General features: G+C 38.8%; 1 protein-coding gene across 1 annotated transcript in view; it reads right to left on the bottom strand.

The window, feature by feature from the left end:
- LOC111941588 (uncharacterized) overlaps positions 1–12682 on the bottom strand; it is a 106902-nt gene that overhangs the window by 62190 nt on the left and 32030 nt on the right. Inside the window, exon 3 of the mRNA XM_086868771.1 lies at positions 11808–11990. The gene's annotated coding sequence lies outside the window, so the exon portion shown is untranslated. The remainder of the gene's footprint in view (positions 1–11807; positions 11991–12682) is intronic.

Below are 12682 nucleotides of genomic sequence, written 5' to 3' on the forward strand. Positions count from 1 at the left end.
TCTGGTTTCATTCAGTAAAGACTTGCACAATTGCTGATTCATGAGTAGAATGGTTTACTGAAGCAACAGATTATGCAGGTTCAGAATTGCTGTTGTTAAATGCACTTACTCAGTTAGAATTAAATATACTGAGGCCAATGACTAAACTCTGTTCACTGAGCTTTAACTTCACCCTTTATTAAGCTTAGTTTCACCTGGGTGTGCTCTGATGCTGTCAGAGGCACAAGTCATCAGAAAGAGTCATAAAAGACAAAGTTCCAACCAGTGCATGATGAGGTGGAGTTTGAGTGACTTTGGTCACATCTGTGAAGCATGTGCAGGTTTTCCTTCGTTAACGTATGACAGGGTAGCGAATGCCACTGGGTTGGAAAAGCAATGTGTATTTTCATGTTAATAAAGAAAAGTTCAGGTTTCAGGCACCAGCTGGGTCCTTCCTTTGGATTAGTTCCCATTGTATTAAACAGAGCATGGCCACAACACCTCAGTGCTGCTCCATCCTTTGTTTCCTGCCTCTCTCAGTGCAGTACCCCAAGCTCCCTCAGTGTCCCTGCTACTGTGTCCCTCCAGGCTGTTTCTGGTGAACAATTGCTCACACAGACACGTCTCCTTGCTGAGCTTTATCACTGAGTATTTCTCCATAGGAGCCCATCAGAGTTCCATGGTGAAAATTAAACAAGTTTGGGCCAGCATAAGAGAAACCTTCTCCCAGTTTAACTGATTTCCTGTCCAAGAAAACATGTAAGGTTTTCAAACACTCTTGAACTTCAAGCCTCGTGGTTCCAGCTTGACTAGAACAGATAATAATTACAAGAGTTTCTGGATCTGCCTGTATATGGATAATGGGGCGGCTGACACTCTTTGCTTTCTAATGGCAGGTTTTCAAAATTTGGCATAAGAAATAATTTCTGTCCCACCACCAAGGTCTAGTTTGATCAATTAAAGAAATTTGTCAGCAGTAAACTGATTACAATGCCTCTGACACCTTTGGAGGAGGAAAGCAGCCAGGTACCATCAACTAGCAGCATTTGGACTTGATAATACAAAATGTTAATCATTCTCCTTCTCTGTAGAGCATCAGGAATAGCCACAAGAGCCAAATATAAAGTCTTTTCTTAGCTTACGTAGAAGTGACTGGCTCATGACTAGTTTAGTTCACCTAGAAATTATCTAGGAGATAAACCAATATTTTTATACAAAGCTTGTTTCCCTTGCCTGCAGCCTTAACTCTGTAAGAACTCTGGTAGATAGACACTCATTAATCTACAGATACCTTTGTGACATGATTGATACAGAGATAAAAAGGTAAGAGGGAAGAGTTTGGCTTTGGCACTTCAGCATGGAGTGCATGAGTTCCTGCAGTTTGAGGAAGATCACATGTACAGTTTTTAGATTTTCTTCCTCTTCACTAAAACTTTTTCATTCTAAAAAGATTCATTTGTGTGAACTAACAACTATTTTTATCCTGCCTTGATAAACAGGCTAAATCTGTGCTCTCAGTCAACACAACACTAAGCACCCAAAATGAGATTAGTCTAACCTTTCTGTTAACAAGTTATTTCTTGATCTTTTGGATCAGATCCCATAACTTTCTTTAAAACATGCTAATTTTGAAATGTTCTGGATAACAGTCTTGCTTCAGAGTAAATATCCATTGCAGTCCCAAATGTCTGCCTGCAACAGCAGCTCCCTCTCTTCTTGAGAAAAGGCTGTAGATCTTCAAAAAACCATCCAAGCTTCTGCTGGCTACTGCATTAATGGGATGACCATCTCTAGACAACACATAATGTGTCTCATTGTTTCAGCCCATTGTTCAATAAACTGGCAGCTTTCGGCTATTTCTGTTACCTTATCTGAGATCAAAAACATCCACTACTAGGAACATCAACCTCCTCCTCTGCCTCACATCCAACACTGGGATAAGGACTGGGGAGACAAAAAGTGAAACTTGTGGCAGGAAAGAGAATGGTATTTCTACTTCTGCTTTCTCTCTTGCTTACAATTGCAGCCGCCTTGGCAATATGTGTATGGAAAAAGTTTGACAAAATTCCCTTTGCTCTTCATTTGATTTCCTCAGGGCAACCTGTAAACTCTTTGTATGGTACAGTGTATTAAGGGCTTGAGAGAGAGAGAATAAAACTACCTGAGGTGCTGTTCCAGCAAGAAGAACCTGGGGTCCTATAACCCGTTGTGGGAGAAGGTCTGCATCTCCCCTCCATAAAGAGAATATCTTTCCAGTAACAAAGTTCTGAGTTGAAAGACTGGCAGATCTGACTACTGTCTCATTTTGGTTTTCTTTGAAAAAGAGTATTTCATTGTAAACTGAAGCTGTCTTTCATTCCATCTTTTGAACCTTTGCTCATTTCAGATTTCTTCTCACTTGTCATTTTTCTGCTGTTTGACCTTTTATGCCGTTCTGGAAAACGAGGTTAATGTGATACCTTTCAGTTAATACTTCTGTTATGCTGCCACAGGCTCAGTGCATGTCTTCTGCAGAGTCAGTCATCCCTCTGGATGTAGGAGCCTCCTCAGATTGCTTGGTACAAAGTATATCTATGCTGAGAACAACTCTTCTCCAACATCCATCCATAATGGATTATGTTATGTTCCATTTTCAGCTTCTAACAGGAGTCATCCTAGCTGAGTACAGGAATGTTAACTTAGCTGTTTTAAGAGGCTGCTGACTGTTTAAACAAAAACTCCTCTCAGTCAGCTTCTGTACCATCACTAGCTGTCAAAAAGGGTCAGTTTTGCTGCCCTATATTGTTCCTATCTGCATTTATACATAAAATATCCCCGAGACTAAATTTGACTACTAAAGTAAAAGAAGTTATGGGATGAAGAGCAGTCATACACTCCTGTATGCCTGTCTCCAACATGTATTTGCTTTGACAGATCCTGTGACTGAACACAAAAACTCTTCCCCAGTTTTGTCTCTTTCTCTTTTGCAGCCTCTGTCTTTTTGGCAATGCTCATAGCTGGAGGATGTCTAAAGAACACTGAAAAAACCAAACACATTACCATTGTGAAAGCTGCACAAAAAATGCTTTTTTTAAAAGTGGAAATTATATCTTGGAAATGGTTAACATTCATCCTTTTCTGATTCCCTTAAGTGCAGTGTGGTGTATTCTTGAGCATGTTCTTATCTACTGATAACTGCTTGGAAGTATCTAGTCCTATAATAAAAACCATCAGAAATTTGTATGTTAGGGATTCTTCTTGAAGGTTTATTTTGGTTTGTTGATTTTTTGTTGGTTGGGTTTTTTTGTTGTTGTTTCTGAGGCTGTTTGTATGATTGTTTGCTGTAGTTTCTATGGGTTTTGTTTTTGTGTTTTTTTTTGTTTTTTACACAACTTTGCTCCAATATTGCTATCTAGTGTTTTACCCAGATTTGAATCATTACACAGTACAGCTCAGGGGGGAAACACATTCTTTAATTGACAGCTAGATATTTAATTGACAGTCAGATATGGGCAGTGAAGTGTCCGAATATTAATTTATGCCCTCTCCATGTATGGAAGTTATTCTGGTTTTAATCAGAAGATCACAATTTTTGTATAAAGTCTTCTGTGTCAGCTTCTGTGCAATCACTAGCTGACTTTCCAAAATTAGGAATAGTAGCAGTGTTACATAAAGATAACTGCAGAGTCACTTTAATTTGCTGCAGAGGTCAGCACTACAGGTTATCCTCAAACTGTGGGACAAATAGATCCAATGGGAAAAAACCTGTCCAATTTATATTGGAGTTTATCTTTTTTTGTTTGTTTTTAGGTTTTTTGGGTTTGTTTGTTTGTTTTGTGAAGTGGTGGATGGTGCCTCACATTTTGGCTTATAGTCTTGATTGACCAAGAAGCTATTTTTAATACTCTCCAGTTTTGATCCTGTTATGCCTTAGCTCAAAAATGAAGATAACAAAAGTTGAATGTATTGAATAGCCTCAAAGCTAAACACTTTAGCATTTCATGATACCCAGACTACTCTGACACAACATCACAAAGCAGTCTAAGGGAATCAAAACTATTTTCAGAAAGCGGTTATAAAAGATGTAAAATAAAATGAACAGCTTTCCATAAATTCCAAATCCTCAAGCTCCTCATCCCAGTCCATGGCTTTCTGTGGAGAGAGACCTCCAGATGCAGCTTTGTGCTCACCACTCCCTCAAGCAATTCTACAATCCCTTTTGAATGTCTGAGGAAAGTCTTTTCCACTGTGGCCTAGAGCCTTTCAGAGCACCTCTTTAGGTACTGAGGGAGACCCTGAAGAGATTTACGAAGCTTTGCCTGTGGGGCAAGTTCAGACGTTATCTGATTTCACCCCACATGACAACTCATCCCCAACCCACTCATTCCCTCCATGACAACAGGACTGGTGGGGACAGAATTGGAGAGATGAAAGTGAAAAAAAACATGGGCTGTGATAAAAACAGTTAAATAAATACAGCAAAAGCTGTGTGCACAAGCAAAGAAAGGCAAGGGATTTATTCACCACTTTGTAGGGATAGGCGGATGCTCAGTCATCACCAGGAAAGCAGGGCTCTGGTAACAGGAACTTGGGAAGACAAACGCTGCCTTTGAACGTAATCCCCTTCCTTCTCCTCCCCTCAGCTCTCCATGCTGAGCATGATGCCTTCTGGAATATCTCTCTGCTCAGCTAGGATCAGTCCCAGCTGTGTTCCCAAAGCTCCTTGTCCACCCCCAGCCTCCTGGCTGAAGGGATAATGTGAGGAGCAGCAAAGGCCACTGGCATTGTGTAAAAACTGCTCAACAATAACAAAAACATCCCTGTGTTTTCAACATGGTGTTCGGAACAAATCCAAAACACAGCCCACAGCAGACCCTGGGAAGAAAATGAATGTGATTCTCTGGAAAAACCAGTGCAGAGAACCTGCATCTGTAACTGCATGGATTCGGGGAGCAGGAAGCAGCTGAAAGGGTGCAAATGTTGGGGGTAACTTCACTCCTATCCCTTTAACAGCAGGCTCAGCCTGTTCCTGTTATGTTCTGTAAAGCAGTGGAAAGTAGCAGTGTGCTTCAGCTGCTCAAAACCAATTATCAATATCTGTCAATATACAAGACCTGGAGTGTGAACTTGCTTCAGACAATTTTCCAAGTAAAAGTTGTATTCCTGATTTTTGTACAGGATTAGTACATAGGGTTGTCCCTTTTTCTGGCTCTGAAGTGAGTGAAAGACCAAAGTCAGAGAGAAATGGACAGATTTGATCTTTTTCAAATGAGAAACAAAAAATCCAGTATTTTTAATGCTGAAATCTGTAAGTAAGGTTTATCATTATATTTGTGGACATCTCCATTCTTCTTTATGTCTGATATCTGTCCATGAATACTCTGATTTGATGTTCACAGCACCTTTGCAGAAATACACATTCCAATACTTTCAATTGGGCCATCACATTCTCAGAAGCCATTCAATGCCACAGAATGATACTTGCTAGCATTCAGCAAAATAGTAACTGCTTCTGGAAACTTACGGAATTTTTAGTCTTTACTAAAGGAATGGAACCTGCCTAATGTTTGCATTATCTGGCACATGCTGTGTTAATTCCAACACATAGTATTAAAAATCCCTTATGTGTTCCTTGTTTGGATCTGCTTCCCTGTGTCTAAGCAGTGCCACACACAGTAGGATTTTGGTTGTGATAGCAGTATTTCAAAGCCATCATGTCATGTATGTAATATTCATAAAGTTAAAATTTCATCCCAAGCATAGTCAGAAATTCCAGAATTCATACTGCATGTAAGAAGACAGCAGAATTACTCAAAACAATGGGCTGGGAAAGGGAAGAGCCAGACCTTAAAAAGCATGTAGCCTCCAACAAATACTGAATTATTTCCTGAAAACACCTAATCTTTAAATAGCTGCAGCTTGCAAAACCTGTGCTCAAACAATTCAGAATGTTTTTGGAACATTAGGAAAAACAATGGAAGTACAGCCAATACTATAAACAGTATAGTTCATGAAGCACCAAAATACACTCCTGGAAAAATGAACACTTGATTAAAAAACACGTGATTAAAAATAAGGCTTCTTTTGGAGGCAACAGATGGAAAAAAAAAAAAAGAAAAAAGAAAAATATAACCCACCAAATGTTACAAGGTCAAATTAACCCTTTTTAGGGTTACACACCTTTTGTTGAGTATTACAAATATGCAACACATCCTTTGTTCCATATTTTCCTTCTTACAAGTGGCATGCTCTGAGTGACTCATGGCTGCATTTTCTAGAGCATTACTCAATCAAGCATATACCTGCAAATCTATAAATTCCTCCTCTCGGATCAAGAGCTAATGACTTCAGTCCAACACATCCATATTCTGGATAGAGATATTCCCTTACATGGACAGTCTTGGGGATGGATGAATGAAACTGTTGTGAATTCAGGTTTAGGGAATATGTGTAGAGAAGATTTTGTAAGAGTGTGGAAAAATTCTGGAAAGAAACAATAGCTCATACATGATGCAGCCTTTGTAACAGTGAGGTATAGACTCAGAGTGAGTAAGGATGGAATCTGAGGATCTCTGACAGCCCTGCTACAGCTTCCAGAGCTCTCAGAAGAACTAGTCCCACACTGTGGGGCTCTTGCTATCTATGCCTTTGCTGGATTTTTAAGGAATCAGCCAACAGGATTAGAGCTAAATATGGGTGAATACATTTTCACCCACTGCATTTCTCATCAGCCTAGGCAATCTTTTTTTTTTTTTTTTTTTCCGTAAGTACCAACTTATTGCCAACTATTACCAGACTTTAAATTCTAATGGCACAAAGAACTTTGCTCCTCTTGTTATAAGTAGTGAGTACTGGAATAAAAAAAAAAAAGCTGAAGAATGAAACTGTGTTTTTTAGCACGTATAATTTTGATCAGATTCACGATCATGTATTAATGGCAAATAGGGTGAAAAAAGGTCTCTCATTATATACTCTCTGCAGGCCCTTCATGGATTAGGTACACCTTATGCCTGAAGTCCACAAGATCTTTAATAAAAACATTCTCAAGGTGCTGGGTCAGGATAACACCCCCTAGAAGTGATACAACAAATGGTCCAGGGACTTTTGCATTCCTTTTAGTGAGTTCTGTTGTGCACAAATACCTTTCACCAATTCAACTAGATAGAGTAAACACCCTAGGAATAATCTCTATGTTACTAGGGTTTTGATTAGGTTAGGATTATTTTATTTCAACTAGATGCGTGACTTTCTTATGTTATTGGCAGTTAATTTCTCTGAAAAAAAAAAAAATGTTAAAAATACTCACCACTCAGCCTAAAATTAACTAACTGTAATAATAAAAGAGGAAGTAAGTATCAAAGAGCTATACTGTAGAAGAGGTGTTGGTGTGCAGGAGGACACCACTCCCTCACCTCAGCTGATCCTGCTGTAGCACATCCATCACTCTGGAAGCTGGAACGGGACAGAGCTTTCTGATGGTATTGGTTAAGCACAAAGTCAGGTCTGCAAGCACAGTTTTCAAGGGAATTAGTGGAGTAAAACTGTGCAAAAAGAAACTATCCTGAGCTTTCCTCTGTGACAGGAGGGGAAATAAACTCTCATCCCACCTAAATCGTTGCACCTGAAATTCCCTTTGCACCCTCAACATATCATCCCGAAACAGCTGCCAGAAAGGCCACATAGCTATGGTAAGAGATAAGGATGCCAATGTTTAAATATTTTGTTTGCTCTTTTCACCTTCATGAAACTATATCTCACAAAAAAAAAAAAAAAAAATCCACTTGGCCACTCTGAAAATAACTGCAGTTAGACCCTTGCTGCACCAAAGACTTCCTCGGTTAAAACCCATGGTTTTCCCTTTTCCAAGCAATCTATGATTACTGATGTTCTAGTATTCTTTACTGGTTTTAGCCTGAAAGTGATGGTCTCTGGAAGAGGACAGAGGAGAGAGCTGAAGGAAGAAACCTCTTAGTTTGCTGCTGCAAGTCTGTGAGAAATCTTCTCTTAGAATCCTCTAAGGCTTCAGCATTGTGATGAAAACTGACCAGGTGAATCAACATAACCTGAAAGAAGGGACTTCTCTTTCTCCCCTGAGAAGGTTTCACTTCCTGGTAATATTTAGAAATGTCTTACTTCAAATCCACCTCAGCAACAATCTACAGGTTGCCTACTACAGGCAACCCTGTCCTGACCTAGGTACTATTTCAGTCAGCTTTAAGTCTTACTCTCAGTAATTATTTTTACTCTTCAGTTCTGATGGGAGCAGTCAGGAACACGCCAAACAGGACAAATTCAATCAGTACTAAACTGCTGTTCTGGCATTATCTGTGAGAGTATGTCATGCTTTCCACGTGTGGTCCAGCCTGGCAATTACCTTAACAAGGACAGCACAGGAAACTGATGAAGAACTGGATATCAACAGCATCTCAGCTTATCAGGGACTAATTCGGCATAGCATGCTAAATAACTCCATGACTAAACCTTGTGACAACAGAGATGGACTTAGCTCATGGCAAAGAGAAAGGCAAAAAGAAGAAAAAAGGAAGAGACACTCAGAAATTACTAGGTTTATTCAGCACATTATACAGGAATGTTTTTTCTGGCAAACAAAAATGATCCCAATATTTTGAAGTGCATCTAGACACATTGCATATGCCAGTTTATAGGTCTTATGTAGGACAATATTTTCAAAAGTAAATATGAAATCAGTGACCAAGTTTAGACTGGGAAACAGGGTAGCATGAAATAGCAGCAAATAAGTCCACTAGAATTCCTTGCAATTATTCTCATGCCATGTCTCACTCCATTTCCTAGCTCATTAGACATATTTCCTACAAGAAACAGTTTTCACAGAAGTCTTTAGAAAATATCTGTTTGCCTCAAATGCCATTTTCCTGTAAAAATCTGCAATGATTCATTGGTTAACTTGCTTTTTCTCACTTCTGTGAAGAGATACCATATGTAAGATTAAAGAATTTATGTTCACCTTGCATTTTTATTGAATTTAGAGCTACCTTGAAGTGTAGAAAGAGAAGATTCTTGTCACTCAGGTATCTGAAGGCAAAAAAAAAAGAGATGCAGTAAAGCCAACAAAACTAGTAAGATTTCACTCTTTTCTGTGTACAGCAACAAGGTATAAAATTCTTCAACAGACAGCCATACTGCAAAGATGCTGAAATGTTACATTATTTTTTTTTTCAGATTTTCTCATTTTCACGTGGATGTACAGAAGCAGTTACATTCTTTATTTCTAAGTCATTAATCTTGTTCTATTTATGACAACACATGTTGCTTACAGGCCGAACACTTAGCAAATACAAACAAAAATTTTGTAGCTACACAATTCAAAATATATTGCACTTTTATGAGTAAAATATGGTAAAAATCAAGCACTGATGCATGTCAATATGCATGCCTTCAATTAATTGTGTGAAGGCATTAATTGTCTTAAGTGACTTAAATATTTTTAATTCAAATGGGCTTGATTTTTTTTTTCAGAAATATAAAAGAGTTAAGTAAAAGAGAATTTTTGTTTCAGAATATTTTTAATAGAAGTAAAAGACTACATTTATAAAAGCAGAGAAGGAGGGAGTAACCCTGCAACACTGAACTTCAGAACTAATATGGAAAATAAAGAAACCAAATCCTTCAAGTCGCTACAAAAGCAAAGAACTTTCCTTACATTATTTTTTCCATCCTCCTAGAAAAGTAAGATTATAAACCTAATTTACAGTGCTCAGCAAATAACTCATTTCAGTTTCTCCTGCTGAAGTGTTACACACCTGCTAGACATGAGACTAAAAAAATAACTCTGTAGCCAGTAAGACTCTTCCATGAGAACTGAAAAAACTAGTTTGCAATTATACTTCTAATGTCTGTTTGACCAATCCTCATGGAATGGCCTTGCCGTGAGATATTTGGAAAGTCTTGCTCTGGAGTTCTTCATATACCACTTAAGGCAGTCACTAATGATGTGTGACACCTTGAAGCCAACCCTGCTGAATCAGGCAAAAGAGGATTTCTACCAAGACTCCCATGCCCCAGGGGAGTGTGTACCTGTTATGCTGTGACACTTCTGCCTCTGCTTTAAAGGAGGTCACTTAAGCAGCTCACTTCACTGCTCATTTCAATTAGTGATACAGTTACTGCTCATAACTGTACAGATGACTGCTTGCCCAAATCCTGTATAAACTATTCACCAGAATATTTCCCACATCTTAGTTTCAATAAAAATAAGAATCAAGACATTTACTGAAAGGACTGTATCTTAGTATTCAGATCCTAATGCGATCTGATATTGATGCTATGTCAAATAAGTGAAAGGCAAGTGCAAGATCAGCCTGAGGTACCCAGGTGGAGTTCTGCAGTATTTTTAAACCTCAAAGGCACAGGAGAGTGCCAGAGTCACACTCTCAATAAAATATTCTAGGCAAGTAAATTTTCCTTGCTAAATATTTTAACAAAAAAGCAAAATGGGGATAGACAATATATCAATAGTGTGTGTATATCATGAATATAGATAAAATGTCACTTTCTTCACTTTTAAAATAAAATTTTGGCTCTCTTTTCCTAAACACATGTTCATTTCTGTCAGTGAAGATTTGGCTATGTAAAAATTTTCCAAACAGATAACCTCCATTTACTATTATTTACTGCAATTCAATAGCCATTTCAAGATACCATCTGTAGCAAGGGCTTTTTTAACATCCCTCCAGGTACAAACAGCTGCTAAAGTGAGAAATCAAAAACATATGTTTGAGCAAGCAGGACAGGGCCCCTAGGGCAAAAAACTCTCCAGCTCTGAGCCCTGTATTGAACCCACAGGCCACAGGTTTGTCTTATTAAAAGTTAAAACTTCTTGGCATTTATCCAGTCCTTCTCTGGCCAGAAGGCAACACAGCTGGCACCAGGGGTGGCATGCTGTGCATACAGCTGTTCTCTTCCCAGGTGGCTGGAGAAAGACCCACTGTCAAACCAGTGAGAACCTGCACGTGGGTGAGGCAGAGAATAAACCAAGCCAGGGAGAAACTCCTCCCTGCCCTGGAAGAGTCACAAACATAGAGTGTGCATCCATGCAGAGACCAGCACACCAGCAGAGATAGCAGTATGGTGGGCACTAATTAAAAGAAAGGAGGCATCTCTTCCTCAAATATTTAGGGTCTTGTATTCCTGACCAAGACTGTGATGGGCACACTCAACCACATCCATGAAACACTGAAGAAAGGATTAGCACACATAAAAGAACTGCTTCTCCTGTACTGAAGAGCAAAATAGAGTCAACTGTCTCTACATTTTAAATGTTAAAACCAAATTAAGCTTAAAGCATGAATGCAAGACAACAGTTGCAATCATGAATTCTTTCCCCAAGCCAAAGGTGCTAAAATATGGATCCTTTATGACACATTACGATAATGTTTTGTAGACAAGACCCATAGGTGAGATGCATATGAGAACAGCAAGATTAGAGAGTGAAGAGCAGAAAGTGGAAAAGACTCTCCAGAAGCATATTGCATACATTGCCTTGCAGGAAAACCACAGAAGAAACTTATGTCCACAAACAGTGGATTGAGATAAAAATATCTTATTAATTGTCAGGAAAAAAAAAGAAGATGGTGGTGGTAATAATAATAATAATAATAATAATAATAATAATAATAATAATAATGATGATGATAATGATAATGATGATAATAATAATCTAATAATGTAATAAGAACCACAGTAAGAATAACAATTTTTTAAAATTCAATTAAATAAATAAATAAAAGGTGGGGAGAGAGGGAAAGAGAGAGGGAGACAAAAAAAAATAAACTCAAGAGTAAAGAGTGATGCACAATACAATTGCTCACCATCCATTAACCAATGCTCAGAATATCTTCAAGAAGTGATCAGCAGCTCCTGGCCAACTCCCTCCAGTTTGCACCCTGAACATGAGATTCTGTGGTGTGAAATACCCCTATGGCAAATCCAGCTCTTCTGGCCATATTTCTTCCCAGCTTTTTGTTCATTTCTTCACTGGCAGGGCTGGGAAACTGAGAAGATTGTGACTTAAGGTGAGCACTACTTAGCAACAACCAAAACATCAGTGTGTTATCAACAATACTCTTGTATGAAATCCAACACCAGCATTGTACCAGACACTAAGAAAATTAACTCTATCCCAGACAGAACCATGACACCATCTATTCCAAATCATCATGGCACTGTTGGTTTCAGTATGATTAATCCGGTATTCATTGATGGTGGATTGGATTCAAAGAGCAAATGCATTAAAAGCTGCATTCAGGAAGGAAGATTCAAAATTCATCTGAGAAATAAGCTGTAGTGAAGAAATAGAAAAGTGGGGTGAAAATGAAGCACACATTACACCAGCAATGTTGTCCACTGTTCTCAAAATACAAAATGGAGAAAGTCCAACTCCAGCTTTTGAAGCAGACACTAGTTTCCCTAAGAGAAAACCTAACACAATGCTTTAAAGAAAATCCCTGGATTTGACCTATTGGTTATTAAAACATCTGATAATGCAAGAAATAAGGGCAAGAGGGAACAAGTGGCAAAGGAGTTAAGGAGGGAGGGAGGGAGGCAGGCAGGCAGGCAGGCAGGGAGGCAGGCAGGGAGGCAGGGAGGGAGGGAGGGAGGCAGGCAGGGAGGGAGGGAGGAATAAAGAGCCAACATCAAGGTAAAGAGATGAGGGCCTTTGCATATCAAAAGCACTTTGCAACAA

The sequence above is a fragment of the Cyanistes caeruleus genome, chromosome Z (assembly GCF_971803275.1).
Source record: "Cyanistes caeruleus chromosome Z, bCyaCae1.hap1.1, whole genome shotgun sequence".
Classification (NCBI taxonomy): domain Eukaryota; kingdom Metazoa; phylum Chordata; class Aves; order Passeriformes; family Paridae; genus Cyanistes; species Cyanistes caeruleus.